Source organism: Pteropus vampyrus, unplaced genomic scaffold (assembly GCF_000151845.1).
Source record: "Pteropus vampyrus isolate Shadow unplaced genomic scaffold, Pvam_2.0 Scaffold254, whole genome shotgun sequence".
Lineage (NCBI taxonomy): Eukaryota > Metazoa > Chordata > Mammalia > Chiroptera > Pteropodidae > Pteropus > Pteropus vampyrus.
The window spans coordinates 2,299,145-2,322,750 of NW_011889035.1; the positions used below are offsets into that span (position 1 = coordinate 2,299,145).

Genomic DNA, 23,606 nt, shown 5'->3' on the forward strand with positions numbered 1-23,606 from the left:
TAATGGAAGACAGCTGGATTCTCCTAACTACTTTTGCATTCATTCTATTGTAATATGTTATATTGGTTGAACTAGATAAAGAAAATACAGCCTTACACAGATATGTAGTTGGAAAATGGGGGAGCATTTTAAACCTTTCCAGTTAATTATGGGTAGTCTTTGAATCTACATCAGTGCTTGACAAGTGGTAGTTTCTTAAAGGTTTGTTGTAGCATAAAATCTGAAATCATATTAAGGAACTTTTCACACTCTGTTACATTAAAATCTATTGGTGTCTCTTGTACTTTGAAAGGCTCTTTTATGCATTTTGTGACATCATGCATGAGTCATTTGGAAATTACCACATCTGTTAATGTTAGGACCACGCTCCTCTGAAGTCTGTAAGTACTGGGTTGCTCTAAAGCTCACAGTGGCCAATATAAGTTTTTCAAAATTTCAATTTTTGCTTGAACGCTCAAATTTTTTCTTTAGTAACAAATGCCGTCAATTTTCTTGACATAACAAGCTCGTGTTATTCATTTTTGAAAAAATGTCTACAAATACCCAAATCTGAATAAGCATAGTTTTGTTGTCAGTCTTCCTTCAAGTAAAAATGGTGTTCCATGAAAAAGAGTGCCTCATTCAGCTCGCAGCTCAGTCACACAAGTGCTTCTTCTTCTTGACAACCATCATACTTTGGCTTATAGCAGAAGTGCTTTATGAATGCTTCTCATTCTGTCATATGGGATATTAAAAAGATGTGTACTCAAGGGTCGATATTTAATAAAATTAATTTTTACTCCATCAAGGACATTCTTAGTGAAGTTGATTTTTTAAAAAATATTTATTATTTTTGCCTACAGCACCTGGTCTTCCTAGGTGGTCTCCCATCCAAATACTAACCAGGCCTGACCCTGCTTAGCTTTGAGATCAGACATGTGGCTTGTTCAGGGTGACATGGCCGTAGACCATGCATGGACTGTGGCTTCACTGGGGCGTGAACCCAGGACCTTCTGCATGTAAAGCAGACGTGCTAACCACTACACTATGGAACCACATCCAAGTTGACTTTTTTTTGAACTGTAGAAGTGTGGCAGTGGAGAATACTACTAATGGAGTCAAGTGCCGCTGCCTCGACTCTTGCTAGGGCACCAGCAGTTTTACCCATTGCAGCCTTTGCAATGCCGGTGCATATCTCAACACAGTTGAAGATAATTTTGACCTTGCAGCATCCCCCAGAGAGGGTCTTGGACCATACTTTGAAAACCACTGGATGAGACCCAACTGTCTTCAATTCATCTGCACACACTGGACTCTTTTCCCCCCCATCTGCCTGGAACACTCACATTTACCACCTCTCCATCTTTGAATACAAGTGTGCAAGTATGCACACGTATACATATACATGTATATGTATATATGTATTTGTGTATGTATACATGTGCTTCTGTGCCTGTCACTTCAGTTAATACTGGTTGTGCTAATCACATGAGTCTCTTCCAAAAGACTAGACTGTGAACCAGGTTTCATGTTTATCTTGGTTTTAGTAGCACTAAGTACCGCGCTTATTAAATGTTAACTTGTTAAATGTTGACTCTCTTCATTATCATTATACCTTTCTTACAAGGAGTTCATAAATGTTTTTTGAACAAATGAAGAGTTTGGGTTAGTATTTTCCTGAGTTTCCTTAGAACATTGGTTTTGTGTGATGTGTCAGTAAGCATTAAGCATGAAAGGGCATCTGTCATTAACTAGATTTGGGAATATTCAAACAGGTTTTTAATTGAAGGATTTCCCAGATCCTTTATGTATAATGTGCACCATGAATCTTTAAAGAGGATGGGAAGGTACAGAATTTAGTATTTCCCAAACTGAATAATGTGAACCTTCTTTGCTTGGCATATCACATAGATTCTTTAGAATTTTCTTTGGGAAATAATTGGCTTTTTCAGTTTTACAGGTAAAGAAATTGATTACCTGTGTTCACTCAAGTATTAATTTATACCTTGGTATTTAATGAGTACCTCTTAAAGTTAGATTCTGGTAGATTTAGGCATACAGTGGTGAGCAAAAAGAAAACAAACAAAAAATCTCTGAAAAATCAAACTTGGAGGAGATGTTAATGCACTATTTGTATGGAATAGATGGTTAAGTAGGAAATTAAAGTATTCAGTAGCCGATCACCTGAAATTACAAGTGTTATGTCAGTGGTATGTAGGAAGATACATAGTGCTAAATCATGTTTTTTTCCATTTTCAAAGCTCTGCCAAGTTGTTTTAGGTAGTCTCAATACTCTGTCACTATTGGCATTCCTTGTGATTCAAACCATTGATGAAGATTAGTAAAGACGTGGGCCATCTGCACAACCATATCATCTGAGAGTATTGCATGTTAGAAATAGGATCTTTTTAAAATGTGAGCCAGCCTCCTCTTAGTGCCTGGCACATAGTAGGTGCTTGTCTATATTGATTGGTTAAATGAAGAATGAATAAACGTGCTCAGAAAAATCTGAGACTAAAGGACAAAACTCCACACCGTGGTCTCATGACCCCAGTGCCCAAACTTGCTGTGCTGATCAGGGTGGGCCGAGTAAAACCACATAACGTGCTCTGTGGCTCTGACCCGGTCTGTTTTGGAGGGAGCCAGTGATTGATTCTTTCCTTCTCTTCCATGCAACACAGAACACGCCCTACTTTTGCTTTTGATCCAGTACTGCCCATACATTGGGGAAAAATGTTAATATACTCTTTTTCTGAATATATTTATTTAATCAAAGGACATGATGTTGATACAGTAAAATTGACCCTTGGACTTTTGACTGTCTGGACAGATGATAGCAGGAAGGTTTTGTAACAGAACAGCCTTGGAGTCAGGACTTCGGTGAGAAGATTAAGCCAGTGTTTAATTCAGTGTTTCATTCTGTGAAGTCACCTACAGAGAAATCAAACATTTACGTAAATGTTTTGGGTTCTTGGTGTGTGGCCCACACCACTCAACTTTGGGCCGGATGAGCTCTGGGAATGCATAAAAATCTTCTGTTGCTCCCCTCACCCCCACATATGGATAGATGGACAGGAAAACATTTACCAGCTCAGAGTATCCTCTGGTTTCAAAGCCTGAAACCTCTTCAACCACATCATGTTCCTGCCAGAGTCTGAAGACTAACAGCGTTTAGAGAGGCCACGGGTTGAGTGGAGTCACTTAGAGTGGCATGTATCTGGGTTGCTGATTTGTCAGGTGTTGCTCTGAGATTGAATCATGTCACTTAGAGTGGCATGTATCTGGGTTGCTGATTTGTCAGGTGTTGCTCTGAGATTGAAAATTCTCAGAGTTTCAGTCCTCTTGATTTCTAATTTTTGTGATTGAGTTACAGTTGCAGAAATAGCACGAGTTGCTAATTTTTTAAAAAATATTTTTCTTTGTAAAAGTAATTCACACTGTAGAGATTTGGAAAAATATCAAAAAGCATAATGCTGAAAATTACCCATAATTCTAGTATTCAGAGATAATCACTTAGAAAACATTTTGTTATTTGTAGGCATTTTATATGCATAATTAAGATCATTGTGTATAAATTTCGATTTCTACTTTTCCCACTTCACATATGAATGTTTTCTCTTGCATCGAGAGCAATATAGCATAGGAACTTGTATTGGTTTCCTGTGGTTGCTGTAATAAATTTCCGCAAACCGCGTGGCTTAAAACAAGAGAAATGTATTCTCTAACAGTTCTGGGGGCCAGAAGTCTGAATCAAGGTAGAGGCCGGACTCTGTTGCCTCTGGAGACTCTAGGGGAGAATCAGTTTCCTGCCCCTCCCAGCTTTTGGTGGCTACTGGCATTCCTTGGTACATACTCCATCTCTTCAATATCTGCCTCTTTTTCACATGCCTTTCGTGTGTGTGTGTGTGTGTGTGTGTGTGTGTGTGTGAGAGAAAGAGAGAGAGATCTTCCTCTGCCTCTCTTATGAGGACACTTGTGATGGCATCTGGGGCCCACCAAGATAATCGAAGATGTCTCTTCATCTTAAGATCCTTAATCACATCTGTATAGACCCCTTTTCTATATAAGGTAACTTTTTTAGGTTCCAGGGTTAGGCTCTAATATCTTTGTGGCTATTATTCAGCCTACTATACGGTTTAAGAGCATGGACTTTGGATCCAGACTGAGTGGGCTCCAATCCCAGTGCTGTCTTACTAGAAGAATGACCTTGGACAAGTGTATTAACTCTCAATTGTCTCCATTTTCTGATATGTAAAGCGGGAATAACAGCACCTACCCCATTGAGTTGGTATGAGGATTAGGAGGGTTAATCTATGTAAAGCACCTAATGATTTAGGATAGAGCCTGGCCTATGTAAGGATTAGCTGTTGTTATTGTAGTTGTTACTTTTATTAAAATTTCTTTGTAAAATGTCATTTTACTGGCTGCATAAAACTTTATGAATCTACCATAATTTATCCTTTTCTTGGCTATTAAGTTTATTTCCAGTCTTTTATGTATAACACTACTATGTATACCTTTGAACATTCAGTTTTTGACCCCATTTTAGATTATTCCCTACTGAAGATAGAAGGAATCACGTCAAAGGAGGTGAACGATTTCAAGCCACGTAATAAGAGTTTGCCAAATCGCATTCCAGAAGGATTGTGCCTATTAAACTCCTAGCAGTAGGTGAATGATGAGAGTGCCCATTTTACTGTGGTCATACCTGTATCAAGTGTTATCGTTTAAAACATTTCTCAGGTGTTTCAACTTGGTCTACCTTTTAAGGCTGAAATGTAATATAGCAGAGACTCAACACAGTGGTTCCTGTAGCAAAGAATATTCGTGCAAGGCAAGAAAACTTCTAATGAGAAATGAAATCCTTGCTTTGTCAAATCTCCAGTTGTTTTCTCCATTCTGTTATAAACCCTAGAAGCATCCTGAGTGTTCTTGAGGGTACAAGGGGTGTTGAGGGAGAGGTTACGTTAGTAGCAGGGCAGTGCTAGGTGCACAGATTTTAATTAAAAAGTTTTGTGTTTGTTCTCAAGCTTGAACATTGAAAACTCTGAACATTTTAGGGGATGAGGGAGGCACACTTGAACAGAAAACAGATCAATTTAATCATTTTACAACTAAAGCCATGTGAGGGACAGGAAAATGGAGTCAGGAAGGGGCAGCTCCTGCATTGCCTGCTAGATAAGGTGGGAGACCAGCCTTGGGAACGGCTGAGGGAACACTCTGTGCCTGCTCTTTGCATCCCTGCCACCCGTTAGCTTCTTCTCTTTTCCTGCCCATTGCAATCTGGTCTTGCCCAGCCCAGCCCAGCCCAGCCCAGCTTCTGGGCTGTAGAGGAAGATCAGGGCCCAGCTGAGTGAAAGACAGGGTGATATTTTTTTTGTTTTTTTGTTTTTTTCCCTCAGTAGTGAACTGATATGGTATACGGAGCATACCACATGCAACTGGTCATGTGAATTCAACAGTATTTAAACCAGTTGCAGTGGACTAAATGGTATGTCCGAATAATGTTAACCTGATTTAGAAAAAAGGTCTTTGTATATATAATTAAGATAAGGATTTTGAGATGAGATCAACTTGGATTATCTAGATGGGCCCTTAATGCCATCACAAGTGTCCTTAGAAGAGAGGAAGAGGGAGATGGTGGGAGTGTGTGCTCTTGCGCTCACCCTCTCACTCGCATGTTCTCTCTCTCTCTCTCTTACACACATACACGCACACATGGCAGTCAAGTGGAAGAGTAATGTGGCCACAAGCCAAGGAATGACAACAGCCACCAGACGCTGGAAAAGGCGAGAAACAGATTTTCCCATAGAACCTCTAGAAGGAGTGTGGCCCTGCCTACACCTTGATTTTGGGCTTCTGGCCCACAGAACTGTGAAAGAATATATTTCTCTTGTTTTATGCCACCCAGTTTATGGCACCTGCAGAGAACTCATGTACCAGTCTGTGCTCTGTTTAATAAGACAGTTCCACTGATTGTATACTTGGCTATGATCATATGATCAATAGCATATGCTAGAAAAGCTTCTAAGGTTCTCTTAATTTCTGCAGTTATCTTGTGGACCAGCAGCAGAGTTGGTGGATGGCACGTTGACAGACCACCCTTTGTGTACCACTAGTCTGGTCTTCCCTTATTTTATGGATGAGGAAACTGAGGCCCAGAGAGGAAGTAGTAGGGCTAATATTAGAGCATAGGTGCCCTTGCTGCTTGGAAAGGGTAGATGGATGTGGCACCAACTCTAAGGTGAGTGGACAGGAGAGGACTGCAGGCCACTTGGTGTCCCTGTCGCTAACCTGTTGAGTGAAAGCTGATGATCCAGTGAGCCCTTGGAGCAAGCAAGGGCCAGAAGCCAGGGGAAACTTGTAAAGCCTTTGCTGCAGCTAATGAGGCAGCAGTAGCAGGCAAAGGACCCTGTCAAGGGCAAAGGTCACAGCTCGCTGTCAACTTAATTTCTAGCTGACTGCTTCAGTCCTTGTGGTCTGGGTCATATTTTCCCTCTGCAGCCCAATTTAAACTTTCTACATTTTGTGAATGATAATTGTCTCTTAGAGAATTTGGGATTAGACTATAGTTACCTTGACTCTTATGCTGCTTGAATAAAGTCCATCCAAATTAACTTGGCATTCAGGGGCCCCTGAAGAACTTTCTTCTTTCTATCCCTATCTCCCACTCCTCCCTTTCACATACCTTAATCTCAGAACTTCACCAAAATCATCGTTCCTTAGTAGAGGGGACTTTGAAGAGATTAGGTTCTTGAAGCCCTACAGTAGTTGAGTTCATGGTTGATCAACTCGAGAACCAATGGAAAAATATGGAAAGGGGATAGTGGGCATAAATCTTTGAGGATATTAGAAAAAATATGTTTACATTTACTAAAATAGACTGTAAAAGCTTCACAGACAGCTAGTACTAGTCACTGGTATGTGAGTTGACTCATCTGGTCTACCATCCAGCCCAATTGAGCCATCAGGTAACTGTAGCCAGGTAAGTAAATCAGGCAAGACCAGAAGAAAAACTGCCTGGCTGAGCCCAGCACTAAACCATGAACAAATAAAATATTTATTGTTTAATCCAAAAGAAAGGCAGCACAATAAATCAGGAGTTAGTACACTTCTTATTTTAGTAATGGTGGGCATTGTATAGTTACTCAGTTCTCCTTGCTTGCTGTGGATACTTTTTAGCCTCTCATCTTTGTTTTTTCAATGAAGTTCTTATTTATTTTGTTTCATTATGGATAATGCCCATATTAGGAGTCCCTTTTCTCCAGTATCTGAATATCTTAATATTTAATACTGCTGGGATTTTATGAATTATTCATTGAGTCTATTCTGTGGGTCTCACACATCTCTCTCTCTTTCCTCTCAAAGATGGGACAGTAGTAGTACATAAGCCCAGGTCACCTTCTCTCATCTTTTATTTTTTCCAAGGCTTTGTTTCAGAAGCCTCTTTCTTCACCCTCTTGAAACTTTTGTTTCTTTTTCTAGTCCCAACCTTGGTTCTCTTATTCTTAAATCAGTGATTTTTGGTTGCAAGGAACAGATATGCTCTCGTGGCAGCTTCAGTTAGTAGAAGGTTCATTGTAGGAATCTCAGAAACTGCAGGAAGCAAGCTTGGCCAGCCTGCTGGGAACTGGAGCAGGAAGGCCCCTCTGACTCAGGGCTGCATGGTCCTGCTCATCTCGTGTGTGTGTGTGTGTGTGTGTGTGTGTGTGTCTGTCTGTCTGTCTGTCTGTCTGTCTGTCTGTCTGTCTGCTTCTGCTTCTCTGGACCAGAGCTCACCACTACTTGCCTCGGTTTGCATGTCTTTATTCTCAAATGAGGGGGAGAGAGAGGGAGAGAGTGTTGCTGTCACATGGCTCCTCACTCCCAACTCACTGACTTAGGATAGTGTTCCAAAAGTGGGTAGTGTTCCAAAAAGGGGTGTGTGGAGAATTAGCTCCCAAACCTATTACATCTCATCTTCTGATTTTTCAACAGGAATAACTCAAGTCACCTCTTCCGAAAATTAGTTTGCTGAAGCCATTGAAACAGCCATTGAAACAGCAGTTCTTGAAGTTGAAGAAAAGGTAAATAAAAGTAAATTTGTATCTACCAAAGTTCTCTTATAAGGGAAACCCATGTTTGGGGATGGATTACTGTCTCTGTCATTCCTTAGATGTGCCTAGTTCTGTGTAATATTTTACCCCTCCTCTCTGCCTGGCCATGTTCCTTTTCATCCCACAAGGCCTTTCTCAAATGCTACCTCTCTTTCGAAGTGAAGCCTTTTTGATTCCCTCCTGCTGGCAGTGATTTTTCCTACTTTTGAACCCCCATAATGCTGTCTCCTCCTTACTGACATATCATAATGGGTTTTATGTAATCATTTGTACCCCTCCTCTGATTAGTCTTCTCCCATGGTTGTATTGAGTATGGGGGCTCCTCTGTGACCTCTCCATCCTAACATTTCCACACTTGATAATAGTTGCTTGTTTGTGTGTTTTCCCAATAAGCTCTTTGAGGGCATATCTGAATTGTGCCAGGGACAAAGTAGATGCTCCATAAATGTTTATTGAATAAACAGTGAATCAGCCTCCCCAACTAGACTGTCAGTTCCTCTGTGGGTTCCCTTTGTACCTCCACCACTCCACCCTCATAGGGCCGGTACTATAAATCATTCCAAAATCAGTTCTGTTCTTTGAGCATTCATCAGAAATTGCTAATCTTCTCTAGTCGTTCTTTGTGTTTTGGCTGTTGGTGAAATGAATCTAATAGCAAAGCTTTTGTATCTGATTTTTCTTTTTCATGGGCAATTTGGCCCCGTGTTAAGAGCAATAATCCAGAAGCTGGAAGGGAAGGGAGGTGACAGGCAGGGCAGGAAACTGGTGACCATGGGAGCACAGCTCCCGGCCTGCCTCTGCCTCCCTGTGGCTGGTGTTGAATGGGGATTGCGTGAGGTCCGGTTTTGGTCAGGCTGTGGCCCATCCTGTCTGCTGGGTAGTATTCATCCGGATGATCTTCCAAGCTCCTTCATCAATGGACCAGTGCAATGTAACCCACCTTCCTGCTGCAGACCTTTTTGTTTTAAATGAGTGAATCAGCAGGTTCCTTTTTTCAAACTGTTTACCGTACCGTTAAGTAACCCAGAGATGTTCCTTACCAATTCTACCAGTTTTGTTGGTCACCATCCTCTTAGAGGACTTGTCCCAGCCTTTCCTCCCTAGCAGTAATAGTGGTTGTCTCTCACAGTTGTAGCATCCTTCCCCGTTGATAGGGTGCTTCTACACACATCACCAGATTTTCATTTCCTGCCAATCCTAGCATATAGGCAGGGGCAAATGGTAACAACTCATTTGCAGTCAGAAAACAAGACTCGGCAGTTAGGTATCTTGCATGATGTCACATTGCCAATGTGAATGGAGTTGGTTTTTTTTTCCCCTCCCACATCATCTTGGTCCTTCCTCTTGGAAGTCACTGCTGCTGTCACAAAACTCGAGGGTGCTGTCTCTCACCTGTCTCTTACACACCTCAGGTATTCCTTTCAGAGAGGGGAGCCTTGACCTTCTGCTGAGAGATGCAGTCTGACCCTGGTATTCCCACCACCCACAGCCAGGCTGATTTCTTGAAAAATAGATATCTGTAGATATCTTCCAACTGAGACCTTCCAGTCAGTCTTGTAAGTTTTATTTTTGTTAGGGCTTATTTAGATGCAGGAAATTCAATTAGTTTACATTAATGCTGCACTGTCTTACTCTATGAATAAAGTGGAAGACACTAACGGGTTTAATCTAGCTGTATTAACGATGTTCTGTCCTTCGCTTTTCCTTTAAATAATTGTAAATGGTTCTATCAATCAAGGTGGCAGAGTACAGTTCTTTATTACCATGTGGAATTGTTTAGTTAAATGTGATTTTTAAAAAATGGCTCAACTTTTAATTAAAAAGTAGATTGTTGAATGACATTTTGATTTGTCCTTTGATGGAAGAATTGTAAAATAGACTCATCATGATAGGAAACCAGGTTCGGTCCAGAAGGAGGCATGTTAACTTAAGAGCAGGATGTGATTTCAGTGAGTCATTGTTTTCCTAAAATAGGCCATCTTCTCTGGTCATTTTGTTGAGCGAGAAACTTCCTCTGCATCTGATGCCACCTTAGATTCACATTTTTCTAGGGGAGACTCTAACTTGGAGTCCTCAAACTCGCAAGGGTGTGCCTGTCAGGGCGCAGGACTAAATACCAAGAGCCTTCTACTGGGCACTCCTTGAAAACATCAGTCTCAAGAAATAAGCAAACCTATAATGATGCTTTTAATTGACAAAAATGGGCTACATTATTGTGATGTCATGCAAATTCCATTTTACTGTTAAAAGTTACTATTTTCTTAGCCCTGAAGCTGGTATCTGTGTTACTACTGAGGGTCATCGTAGAAACAGCCTGCATGTGTCCTGGATAAGTTTGGCCCCATAGGGTCCACATGTGGTGCACCTCCTCTTGGCTGACACAGAAGTGGACATCAGAGCATCCCAAGAAAAGGGCAAGAAGGGTCACTGGTGAGAAAGGTCCTAGGCGTCTATCATTACATCATACCTCTGTACTTTGTACCACTTTGTATACCTTTTATAGCAGTTAGCAAACTTGGATATCTCATGGGAAACCCAGCTTAATGGGTCCAAATATTAACTACTTCTACCACAGCCCTTTTCCGGACCTCCCTTCCTTCCATCTCAGTAAGGTGCATAGCTATTAACTCGCTTTTTCCAGCTAAAAACTGGGGCATCACTCACCTTTCTCTTACCCCAGATCAACAGGTCCTAACAATATTTCTCCTAAAGTAGATCTGGAATTCATCTGCCTTCCCACGTACACCTCCCAAGTCCAATGACATTGTCATTTGCTCCCATTAGTACAAAAGCCTTAAATTAGCTGCCCAGCTTCCACTTTCCCTCCATTCTGTTCATCCCTTTGGACCCAGAGTGAGTTTTAAAAATACTTGTCATATCATTTCACTCCCTTGCTTAAAACTGTTAATGACCTCCTCCTGCACTTGGATATATCCTGTACTCCCAGCACAGTCCATGGAGAGACTGCCCCGTCTGGGCCCCAAACCTGGCTACAGATCCCACAGCATTGTTGGCATCCCATTGAAGTGCCTCGTAAAACACTTCTTTTTTTCCACTGTTCACTTCCTTGGCAGATTGCAGTGGCTTTGATTTTCCAAATGCAGTAAAATAACTATCAGGCATGCAAAGGTATACTTAGAATGAATGTTGTGTTCTGGGAAATGGTACAGGGAATAATTTCTTCCTCCAAACCCTAGAATATCATCTTGTATAACACAGAGGTGGATCACTATTTCATTCGGAACCTTAATAAGTAAGTAAGCAATATGTAATCAACTAAAATTCTGATATTCGTGCTACTCCCCAAGTAGGCCTCCCCCCAAATATTTTGATATAAAAATGTGTGCGATATTTTAGCTCAGGAAATCATGATTCCAGGCTGGTAGAAATTAAGGTGGGCTTTCTATAGTGGAAAAAAGAAACACACTAAATATCAGTACACAGCTTTCCTTTTAAACACACGTTTCCTATCCTAAAACCTACTTGCTTTCATTACCTTACCCTTGAGCTTTACTTTTGGAACCATGTACACACAAACACACACCTGAAATAGAAATTCTGTCTTAATTGAGTGATACTGTCCATTCTCCTAAAGCCTTCTATCCTAGATAATTAATGGAAATACTAAAATTTGAACTTTATTTTTGGTGCACTATAGCCTCAAATTAAGACAGCTTTTCTACGATCTTGAATTTGAAATTTTTTATGGTACCAGTTTGGCGGGTCATGCTGATGAGTTACAAGCAAAGATTGTAATAGGAATACCAGGCTGTCAGCACTGAGCTGATCAGTGGTGAGATGCCCAGTTGGAAGAATGCGCAAGAGGCCGACGTGAGAATGAAATGTCAGGCACCAACTTTATTGTGGGGAGCACACTTCTGTTGCAGGGAGTGCAGTCTATTGCAAGGAGCAGGCTTCTCCTTCTACTCTTCTTCTGCTCTCCTTCCGCTCTCCAGAGGACCACGAGGCTCCACACGTATCAGAGTACAACAGTGGCATTCAGCCACACATATGTGATACAATAAGCTGAAGTACGTTTGCATATTTTAGGTGCAGGCACTCTACTACACTAATTCTAAATCCGGGGTCCTATTCCTAGCCTCAAGCCTGGATCACAGCCAGACCTGGGACTAGCCAGGCCTGGGATCCACACAGACAAGGTGATCTTAATACAGTGTGCTGCACACTGTGGTGGTTACCAGGTGTCATGGAGCACAGAGATGTGTCCTCATTCACTCTGGGGACTGGAAAGTCTTGAAATCCATTCAAGAATATCTGACCTTTAAGATGGGTCTTGAAAGAGGAGTTTGCCAAGTGGAAGGAATGACTGAGAGAAAGGATGTGGACAAGGGCATTTCCGACAGCTGCATGGACAGAGGCCCAGGAGGTTGGCAAGAGCATGGCATACCCATGGAACTTCACTGAGGACTGCTGTGGCCATAGTGTTGAAGGCCTGGGGGTGGGGGCTGAAAGGCAGGCAAGGCCGGATCATGCAGTGGAATTTTACACTGGGGAGTTACTGGATCAAATTTGTCCTTTATAGCAGGGACTCTGTATGCTCGGTTGCTATTTCTAAGGCTTCTCTCAAATGGTAGGAGAATGGTGATCTGATTCAGACACACAGGTCTTTTTATCAAACTTACAAGTTTAAGCCATCTACCGGTAATCACAAAGATGTTATTAAAAGTTCCTGAAATGTGATTGATGTTAAATTACTGCCTTGCTGGAGTTTGTGGATGACTCTGTTTCCTATTTCGTTGGGAGTCGGGCTGCCTCGTCTCATAAGTTTCCAACAGCTGGCTCAAGAGTTTCCAACAGCTGGACTTTAAACATATACGAGGTTTAAATGAGTCACCCATACCTCTTTGCTAAAGATGTATACATCTCCTGCATCTGCTTCTACAGTGATTCTTCACGATTGTTACCATATTATGTTTTGCTGGTAAGAGGAAAGAGTGGAATGGGCAAGTTGTAGCATCCTTTGCTTGGCCTGCACAGGCAGTGATTTTAGAAGGATTTAGATATGTTTGTAGTATTTACAGCTCAGGAAGGCGGTAAGGTTAGGTGGAGAAGCACAGGTTAGGGGACCGGGGCAGAATTCTTATGAATGAAGATGAGGGCCTGACTTAGTGGTATTGGGGGTGGAGGAGGGGGGGTGTATTCAGGAGATGTCTAGGATAAGGGACTAGGAGGACTTGGGGAACAGTTCGATGTAGGGAATGGGGGAGAGGGGAGGCATCCAGGAAAACCCCTAAGCTTCTGGCTTGGCCAACATTTGTAAGAGGAACAGGCTTGTGTCATTCAGCAAATATTTACTGAACACTTGGTGGGAGAGGTAGACAAAAAATGATTAACTCTTTAAAAAGGCAGAAGGGAAGAAGAATAAGAGTAGGCAAAAGGGCAATTAATTTTGACTAAGAGGATCAGGGAAGTTTTCTCAATGGTGAGAGTGTGTAAAGCTGGCCAAGATGAGAAGACTTGGGCATAGGCACATGTTGTCTTGTTCTGCTGGTACATGCAGAAAGACAGAAGTATGACTGCTTGACATGATATAGGGGACAGGGCTAGGCTAAGCACCTAGGGCCTGGGAGGCCATGGCAAGTTTGCACTGTGTCGACTGGCACCGGGGGCCACTGAAGCTTTTAGAGGACTAATGTCAGACATTGGTTTAAGTGAAATCATTCTGTCTGGAGACTGAAGAATCAGGAGGTTGGAGGCAGGAAGATGTGTGTGAGAGATGGTGAGGACCTCAGTGATGGCAGAGAGAACATGCAGGCTCGGGGTTCCGGGTGTGTGACTGTGTCTCTGCAGCATTTGTTCATTTGGAGGTGGGTTGGATAGAGAATCTGGAGTTAAGTGCAGAAAGAATAATCAGTCCCTAGTAAACTATTAAACGGGGGAGGTGGGGGTGGTGAGAGAAGGCAGTCGAAGGTGACATGGAGACCCCTCCCTCATCTAGATGACTGGGTTTGCCTTAGTTAATGGCGGAGGCGGGGCGCGGACCCTAGTGGTCTGTGGAGACTGAGCTCATTGCTGACCTGGGGTACTCTGTAAGTTGCTTATGGGTCACTGGCAAAATCAGTAAACCTTGTCTTTAGCATTTGAAAGCCTTCTTGTTCTGTGCCCTTTGCCCAAACCATCCTCATTGACTGTTCTGTTAGGTAAACCAGCTTAAGGTTCAGCGAAAAAGGTGACATTTAGATTAAAGGTCAAATATTTATCACTTTGTTAGTGACACACTCAACTTCAGCAGCTGAGTTCATTGTCTAACGGGGTCATTCTCTTTTCCTTACCCCAAAACCTACCCTGCGGACACCCCTGAAAACATTGACATGCTGCTGTGTAAATATTTGATAGCAGCTCAGTTTACTGCCTGCCTTTTGCAGAATATTTGAATTTTGGCAGCAATCAAGGCCTGCAGTGAAGCATAAATGATAGGCTTGGAGACATTCGCCAGTGGGTTTGCAGAGTCCTTTTTGGATTGATTTTCTGGCCTCCTCTGCTCTTCCTCTCATTCACTGGACATTAGCTGCATGCCCCAGTTGGCCATGGTTCCTGAAAACCTTTCAGGCTTGCTCCTGCCTTAGGGCCTCTGCCCTCGTTCCCTGCTGGAGGCCCCCTCTTCTCCTAGTTCGGCTCTAGGCCTGTTCCTGCTTTTCCTTCAGGCCTCTGCTCTCTAATCAGAGATATGATCCCTTGTAATGCTGTGTTATAGTATGTCCCCTGTTCTGTGTCACCTTATGCAGCTTTGTCTTTCTTCATAGCACTTCATTCCTTGACATATTACATATTACTCATCTCACTCTCCCTCTCCTAGACTGTGTGTTCGTCAGAAGAACTTTGCATTGTTCATTATTCCATCCCCACTGCCAGGACAGTGTATAGCACATCGAAGTTGTCCTATATTTGGTGATTCTGACTGATCAGATGGAGCAGTCAGTTAATTAGTCTGCATATTCACAAGAGTTCGTCCGTGCCTGGCATATGGTAGGTGCTCAGTAAGTTAGTGAATGACTGTGTGATTAGCTAGTCCCCAGCACCGAGGTGCTCAATAAGTGTTGTTGAACAAATGAATGGTTGAGTGAGCTTGCCAACTACTTTCTGAGACTGACTCTGTTAATGGGGTGAGCCCCCAACCTCCTTATTTGAGACGGCCCAGATATGTGGTCTTGGATGTGTAAGGTTGCTTGTTTGTATTTGATAATTCAGTCAATACCTCACTCTTTCTCAGTATATCTGCCATCAGCCAGGCTCTGTAATTTACTTGCTGTAATTCAGCTTAGAGTTGAATTTTTCATTTTAAAGATGCCATAAACAACTGGTGCTTGTGATATCTTGGTCGTTAATGAAATTCATGCCTAACAACAGATCATGAGGACTGTGTTGCAAGTCTGAGAGAAGGCTGTTAGCCCACGCCTGGACACAGAAGCATGAGGAGGGCTGATGAGTTCTGGCAGAGCTGTGGTTCTCTGTTTCCAGGCTGCTCCACAGCAAGCGGGCTGAGCTGCGGGGTGAATGTGTGCATCTTCCTCAAGGGTCACGTTTTACCCAAAGATTTTGGGGAAATAACATTTAAAGAACATTAAAACAAATATGGATGCTCATCAGAGGAAAATTCAACATAGCTTAGTGGTTAAGCACTGGGCTGTGGAACCAGACTGTCTGGGTTTCAGTCTTTCTACCACTTACTTGCTTTGCAAACCTGGGCAAGTTACATAACCTCTCAGAACCTCGTTTCTTGCCTCTAGATGTGAGCCTGTGACACACAGTAGAGCCTACGGCATGGGGATGTTGTCAGCATTCAGTAAGAGCCACAGCAGACTTTATCACAGTGCCAATCACATCATAAGTAAAGAAGGCCTGATGTTATATATGATTGCTTGACATTTTAAAATAAAAGAGGAGACAAATGGAATTTTATTCTTGCAGTGAATCTGCCCCAGACCTGGCCTTTAAGGATGAATGTTCACTCACCTCTGCCATATTTGAGATGGAAAAGTTAACAAAGCTCTGCCTTAAAAAAAAAAACCAGGGTATACAATTGGCTGACATGTATGTTTTTACAAAAATTTCCCCCAACTTTGCCTTAGTCTTGAGCTGGCACAGAGTTGAGCTGTCTTTAACAACATGATAAATTAACGATGCTTTCTTTTAGTACCTGCTGTCTTGAAGTACCTAATTGAACAGCAGATGAGGTTGAAGGAACCTACAGGTTTGAATAAAGAATTGCCATTTACGGAGGTACTTAGAAGAGCTTGTAACTTTTCCGAAGGCTTTCAAACACAGTTTCCATTTCATTCTCCTAACAGCCCCTTATTTGTTAAGATAGAAAGGACTGTCAGAGTGGAAAAAAACTCCAGTAACTCTTGAGTCCATCTCTTTCATCTGATTCCTGAATCCCTTTTGTAGCATCTCATTGGTTTTTTGGTTTCTCCTAGAGATGGAGAGCTCCCTACCCCCAGAGCAGTGCAGCCTGGCTCTCTGTAACTTCTACCCACTGATTCAGGTTCTGTCTTCTGGAGCATAACTAATCCTTGCACTTCTTCAACATGTAGCTTATGTTCTTTTTGGTATACAGACCTCTCGACCTAGTGTTCTCACAGCTTCTCCTGGAGACGTGATTTAACCTCAGTGGTGGGAGGTCTTCTTAATCCACCTGCAGGTCACAGCCCATTAATTGATTGTGAAATCTCTTTTAGTGGATTATAACTGGCATTTTTTTTCGGATGAAATAAAAAAAAATAGAAAATATCAGTGTGTTGCACATAGTAAGCTTACATAGTACCTCGTAACACTTTGGTTTCAGTTTGTGTGGCACATGCTGCTCTTAACTAAATTTCTGTGCCTTATAACCATTTCAAAGACCATTGTATGAGGGTCTAACTCTTAGAAGAATTTCGAGTCACTTCTTTTCTGTTTACTAGTTATCTTTGTCCTTTTCATGATTGAATTTGCTTCAGGTAAACTAGTTAAAACATAGTTGCTGTGCTAGAAGTTAGATCTCTATTACTTTAACTCTAAAACTCCTCTATAAAGAAGATCTGTGGGCTCTCTGGAGTAAAATAACAAGATCCATCAAAGGCCCTACTTCTGTCTGTTTCCTTTCCAGTCTTTAGTGACAGGAGTTGGTGGTTGAGCACCTCGAGAGCTCTGTGTAATCATAGAGCGAGTCCTGGAAAGAAAGTATTTCCTCAGGGCTCAAAGCATCCTTTGCTGCAGTTCTTGGAAGGAGCGTGTGGAGACCAGCCTGCACTCACATGGGCTTCTTTGTTCTCCAAGACAAGCAGGAGGGGTGCTGTCTTGCCACATCTTGGCCTGAGAAATATGACAATAACTGGAACTGAAAGGGGAGGGGGCGTGGCTTAGCGCCGGGGTCCCCATCCCCTGAGCCATGGACTGGTACCTGTCAGTGGAGGAGAGCAAAACTTCATCTGTATTTGCAGCCGTTTCACCTCAGATCATCAGGCATTAGATTCTCATAGGAGCACTGGTCCCTGGTGCCAAGAAGGTTGAGGACCGCTGGCTTAGTTGTCAGAGCAGAATTGAGAGTCCAACAGTTTTCAGATCCTAAGGTCTATGTGTGTGTTGGGGGATGATGAATGTCGGGAGAGGGGGTTCCTTGGACAGGCCACTTAAGCTCTTTGAACAATAGCAGCACTTCAGATGCCAGGTCTTATGCCAAGTACTTTTCTTTTGTAATCTCATATAATCCTCACATTTTCTTTCTCTCACTTTGTCACACTGGCTTGACAAAATTTCTGCACTGATTAAATCTAACACCCTCTAGCCCCCATACCTGCACCTGCACAGTTGGCGCCACCCTGACTTGCCTCACCGTAAGGTCTGTGGCCTCTGACCACAGGTGGGTCCTGTGCTGCTAGTGGTTACATGATAGTCTTCAAACGCGTATTTTATCTCCTGGACAGCTGTTTTATAGCTTTTCTTTCTTCAAACTATCAATGTCCCCTGCTTCCTGCCTCCTAAGCTGATGGCCTTCTTTCTATTTTACTAAGAAATGACGAGAACTTGCACAAACTCCCGCCTCCACATCAGGCCCCTGCCCAGGTCAACTCTAGCCGGTGCTCTAGAATCTGCTTTGTCTTTCCCCCAGAGGTAGCTTTTTTCCTTTTTTCCTCCGGGCCCCAAAAAAAAAAAAATCCAAAAACGCAAAAACAAAAAAAAAAAAACACTTGTCCTCTTACTTGCTTTTAATTCTGACTCTATAACACAGTCATGCATAATCTAACAATGTTTTGGTCAACAGTGGACCACACATCCCAGCAGCGGTCCCATAAGACTACAAGGGAGGTGAAAAATTTCTATTACCTAGTGATGTTGTAAGCCATAGTTATGTCATAGTACAACAGATAATTGCCTACAGTATTCAGTTCAGTAACATGCTATACAGGCTCATGTACTGGAGGCACTAGGCTATTACCATATAGTCTAAGTATGTAGTAGGCTAAGCTATCTAGGTGTGTGTAAGTGCACTCTATGATATTTGCACCACAAACTCACCTAATACATTTCTCAGAACATATTACCATTGTTAAGTGACACATGGCTCTAATAATGATGATGATAATGATGGAGATGATGCTAGCTAACACTTAAATAGTATTTAGTATGTTCCAGGCATTCTTCTGATATATCAGTTCATTAGATTATTATTCCCATTTTTCAGACGAGAAATCTGAGTCACAGAAAGATTAAGTAACTTGCCCAAGGTCGCCGGGCCGATGCTGACAGATGGCAGAAGTGGCATTTCAGCGCAAACACTTGGCCTCCGAGTCCTGTCTTGAGAGGAGTTGCCTGCTTGTGGTCTACAGTCTTTCTGTTCCTTCCTGCTCTGAGACCTACTCAGATTTTTGCTCCCTTCTCTCAAGTTACCGAGTACCTGAATGTGACCACATCAGACGGCCAGCTCCTTCTTCCTTAGAACGCTTTCTTCACTTGCCTTCCAAGACTCCATGCTCTTCCTGTTTTTTTTTTGTTTTTTTTTTTCCTTTTCACATCTTTTTAGTCTCTTTTACTGGCTGCTCGTCAGCTCCCCAAGATCTAAACATGAGATTGCACCAGGGCTCAGTCCTCAGCCCCCTTCTCTGTGCACTCACTTATCGGTCTGGAAGCTTTCAGTGCCGACAGCTCCCATGTTCCTGCCTCCAGCCCAGCTCTCTCCCTGAACCAGACTCGTGTCTCTAACTGCCTGCTTAGTGTTGGATGCTCCACTAGGGATGTCTAATAGGGTCTCAAACTTCCCACCCCCCAACTCCAGCCTCCTTATATCTTTCCCCACCTCCCCAAATGGCACCTCCATGCTTTACGTTGCTCAGGCTACAGAGCCTTAGTCTGTTTTCTCTTTTCAAACTCCAATTCCAGTTGCTGGTAAATCATGTTGACTCTACCTTCAAAGTGTACTTAATATCTGACCACTTTTTACCACACCTGCCTGTGCCCTGGACTAAACCACCATATCTGACCTGGATAATTCATAAGCATAAATCTTCACTGATTTCTTGCCTTAGCCCTTTCCCCCTTATAGTTAGTTGTCCTTCAGTGCTCGTTTTAAATACAAGCAGAGACCTTCGTTTGGCCACTATCTGGCCCTCTACCTGCTCCTTGCTCCCACTCAGACCTCACCTCTAAATGATCCCCTCTGCTCTCTCCTGGACACTGTATTGCTTCTCAGACATGCTGAGGGTTGGGGGGGCTTTAGGGCCTTTGTACATGCCACACCCTGCCTGGAAATCTTCCCAGGTATCCATCCGCACAGGTCACTTCCTTACTTCCTTAGAGTCTCTGATGCAGTGCCACTTTCTCACGAAGCCTTCCATGATTGATTACTCTAAGTTTACAGCCTGTGTACTCCCCTTTTATTTTCTGTATAACACATAGCATCATCTGACACATATTCTATTCATTTGTTAGTTGTCTGTCTCTCCACATCCTCTGTAAACTACATGAAGGCAACATTTTGCCTGTCTTACAGCTGTACTCCCAACATGTCCCCTGACACATAGCAGATGCTCAAAAAGTATTTGAAGGATTGGTATTTTTATCCCTGTTTTACAGATAGAGTAATTGAAGATCTAAGAGGTTAAGTTACTTGCTCAGGGCCCCAGACTCTAGAAGTGCCAGGATAGGGATTGAAACCCTGATATGAGCTTAATTGCTCTACATTCTCCTTTTTCCTCTTAAATAAAGACAGTAATACGAAACATGCAGAGTTGCTGTGAAGATGAAATGAATAGTGTGCAGAAAACCCCAGTGTGTCAAAGGAATGTTACTGATCTAATTTATTGCGAACTCTAGCTTTTTATATCTGTGTTATTCAGTAATCTATCCAAAGGTTCTTTCATGTTCTCAGGGTTTTACTTAGGAATAACTGATACTGCTGCCACCAAATTATCTATTTTCTTCTTCCTTCTGCCCTTGGTGAGAGAAGTTAAGTGCATGTGTGTTTGTGTCTGTTGGCTTCTGTCTGTCTACAACTCTGATCCCCCCACTGACCACCAGGTCATCACGTGGAGAACTCTCCCAACCTCTGTGGCCAGTCAGCAGCGGGGGGCACTGGTGCTGGCGTACGTGTCTGTGGCTGTCATTGTTTGTTCATGTCTGTTTTCTCAGGGAGGTGTTCATGTTAGCAGGGTGTCAGGAGTCTCATCTTGCACAATGCTCCTGGCAGCCTGTCTCCCCCTGCCCCCACTCTCTGAGGCAGACTGGAGTGAGGTGATCACAGGCCCATTATGGCTAAAGACCAGGGACATAAATGAAGCAAGCACACTTGATGAACCGCAGAGCTACTGCTGTCTCTCAGGCACACGATTTACATTTCCCTGAACCCAGGGCAGCTTCCTGGGATTGTAGCACAGAGCGTTGAGCAGTTCGGTCCTTCGGATTCTCATGTTATGATAAGACGCAGTTAGAAAAGATGGTAGAGCTTTCCCCACATCTTTCTTGTGTGTATATTCATTTAATTTCCTGATTTTGAAGTAGGAGAAAAATGCAGCCATTTTCTTAGCGAGCACCTTAAACTGCCTATTCTGAGGACAAGAGAGCTGTGACACTTCAGAAATGATGGATAGCTTTGAGAGTGGGTGGGCAGTCTTTAGCCTTCATCCCTGGGAGTGGTCTTCCAGGGGGAGCCGCTGCCTGAGCCTGGCATCTGTACTCACATTGATTGTTTGGGGGAGGTAGGGGTGCAGTTGACACAGTCTTAAGCCACTTAATATTGTCACCAGACCAGGTCATGCTGTGCTCAGCTGTAACTACTCCAACAGCCTGTAGCATCCTGGGGCCTTAGGAGCACTCTGCCCACCTGTGAATTCAGGCAGGATATAGGGCATCTTTAAACCCAGGATGACTGCCCAGCCTGCAGAGGGCATGGAGGGATACCTTCCAGGCGTCAGGGCAGGTCTGGCTGCAAGGAACAGACTTTATATACTGCAAACTGAGACAAGACCAGGACGGCCTGGGCTCTCTCTCACACACCCTCCCTGTCTTCAGCCTCTGGAGCTTATGGGCAGGAACCAGGTGTGGACTCTTGATTCTGCGTCTCATCATTCCACGTACTTTCAGGAGATGGTCCGGCTGGCTGTGTTGGATGGGAGGAGCACAGTTCCTGAACAAGGTCTGAATCCCAGCTGCACTGCTATCTTGCTACCTGGGTCTTCTCTAAGCCTCAGTCCCCTTGTCTGTGAAGCGGGATAAAGGCCACAGTCATGTTTGCATACTGTAGAAGGCTTTTGTGAGGAAGCCTGACAGGTAGTGAGCCTTCAGGAAACGATAACTTCTGTTCTTAATTGTGGGGTGACTCGGAGGCACTGTGGGGGTCACAGAGAGGAGTGCTGGGCTTTAGAATTAAGTCTGAGTTCAAACCTCATTCTGTTCATTCATTAAATACTTAATACTCATTATGGATTTTACTCTGGGACCGAGACTGTCCTGGTTTCCTAATAGTCCTTGATCTTGGGCAAGTCACCATACTTTTCTGAATCTCAGTTTCTTCATGTAAAATACGGGTAAAAATACCAATCTTGCAAGACCGTGTTGACAGTGAAATGAGCGTTTATAAGTGGTAGCTAGCTAGATTATTATTTTTCTACTCTACTGTAGAATTTTTACTATAACTTTATGGTTAGTATATAAGATGAATTGCTTGTCTTAAACTGTTCTAGCTTTGATATTCAATCCAGCAAATGTTTGTTGAGCACCTGTTAAGTGAGAGGCATTATGTCAGCTCAGGGGAATAATATTACTAGCAAAACACATTTGCCATCCCTGAGGAACACGTACCCTGGGGGACATCAGAGTCCCAGCCAGTCAAGCAGTAACCACTGGTCAGTGCGGCAGTAAAGGTATAAATCGAGTGATGAGACAGTGCCTAGAAGGGAGCCATTGCTTCTGCCTGGGGAGGCTGCTGAAGGCCATGCACATAGGTTGACCAAGGATGAGAGACTGAAAGAGGAGGACGGTGGTGCAAGGGGAGGGAGGTTCTGGCAGAGGTACTCCATCGGCACAGACATGGAGGTATGGGCGTGCAAGGTGGGAGTTCAGGGGTGTTGGTAACTGTGGGTCACATGGGATGTGATGAGGCTGGAGAGAGGGATTCTTGCTGTGTTGAGAAGGCTCGGAAGTCCTCGTCATTGTGAGCTGAGGCTATGATGTGGAAAGCCTATAAGAGGGCAGAACGCATTGCTTATTGTTGCGCGGGGCAAGCACAGCACTGTCTAGAGAAAGTGTAATGTGAGCCACTCATGGAATTTAAATATTTCTAGTACCCACATTAAAATAGTAAAAAGAGATATCACCTATCACCTGTCAGGATGGCTGTCATCAGTAAATCAACAAATAACAAATACTGGTGAGGATGTAGAGAAAAGGGAACCCTTGTACACTTTTAGTGGGATTGTAAATTAGTGCAGCCACTGTGGAACGTAGTATAGAGATTCTTCAAAAAATTAAAAATAGTATTGCCATATGATCCAGCAATTCCACTTCTAGGTATTTATTCAAAGAAAATAAAAACACGTAATTTGAAAAGATATATGCATCCCTATGTTCATTGTAGCAATTCTAGTAATAGCTGTGACGTGGAAACAAGCTAGATGTCCACCAATAGATGAATGCATAAAGAAGAGGTGGTATGTATATACAATGGAATATTATTCAGCAATAAAAAAAGAAAGACATCTTGCCATTTGTGACAACATGGTTGGACCTAGAGAGTATCATGCCAAATGAAGTAAGTCAGGCAGAGAAAGACAAATACCGTATGATCATTTATATGAAAAATCTAAAAAAATAAATAAATAAAACAGAAACGGATACATAGGTACAGTTTGGGGGGTGTGTGGATGAGAATTTAAAATAGAATTACCTAATCCAGGAATTTCACTTCTGGGTATATACCCTAAAGAACTGAAAGCAGGGTATTCATGAGACATTTATATACTCATTAAAAAAAGTGAACAGGTTTTGGAATGAGATTGTCCAGATTTTCATCTCAGCTTCATTATTTGCTAGCCTGGT

The 23,606-nt window shown here is 42.8% G+C and overlaps 1 long non-coding RNA gene across 14 annotated transcripts in view; it reads left to right on the forward strand.

Annotated features, from left to right (window-relative positions):
- The window catches only part of LOC105301901, a 62,853-nt gene that overhangs the window by 31,867 nt on the left and 7,380 nt on the right, over window positions 1-23,606 (forward strand). For all 14 annotated transcript variants that reach the window (XR_002776153.1, XR_002776160.1, XR_002776154.1 and 11 more), the window contains one exon: window positions 7,957-8,045. This is a non-coding gene — a long non-coding RNA (uncharacterized LOC105301901). The remainder of the gene's footprint in view (window positions 1-7,956; window positions 8,046-23,606) is intronic.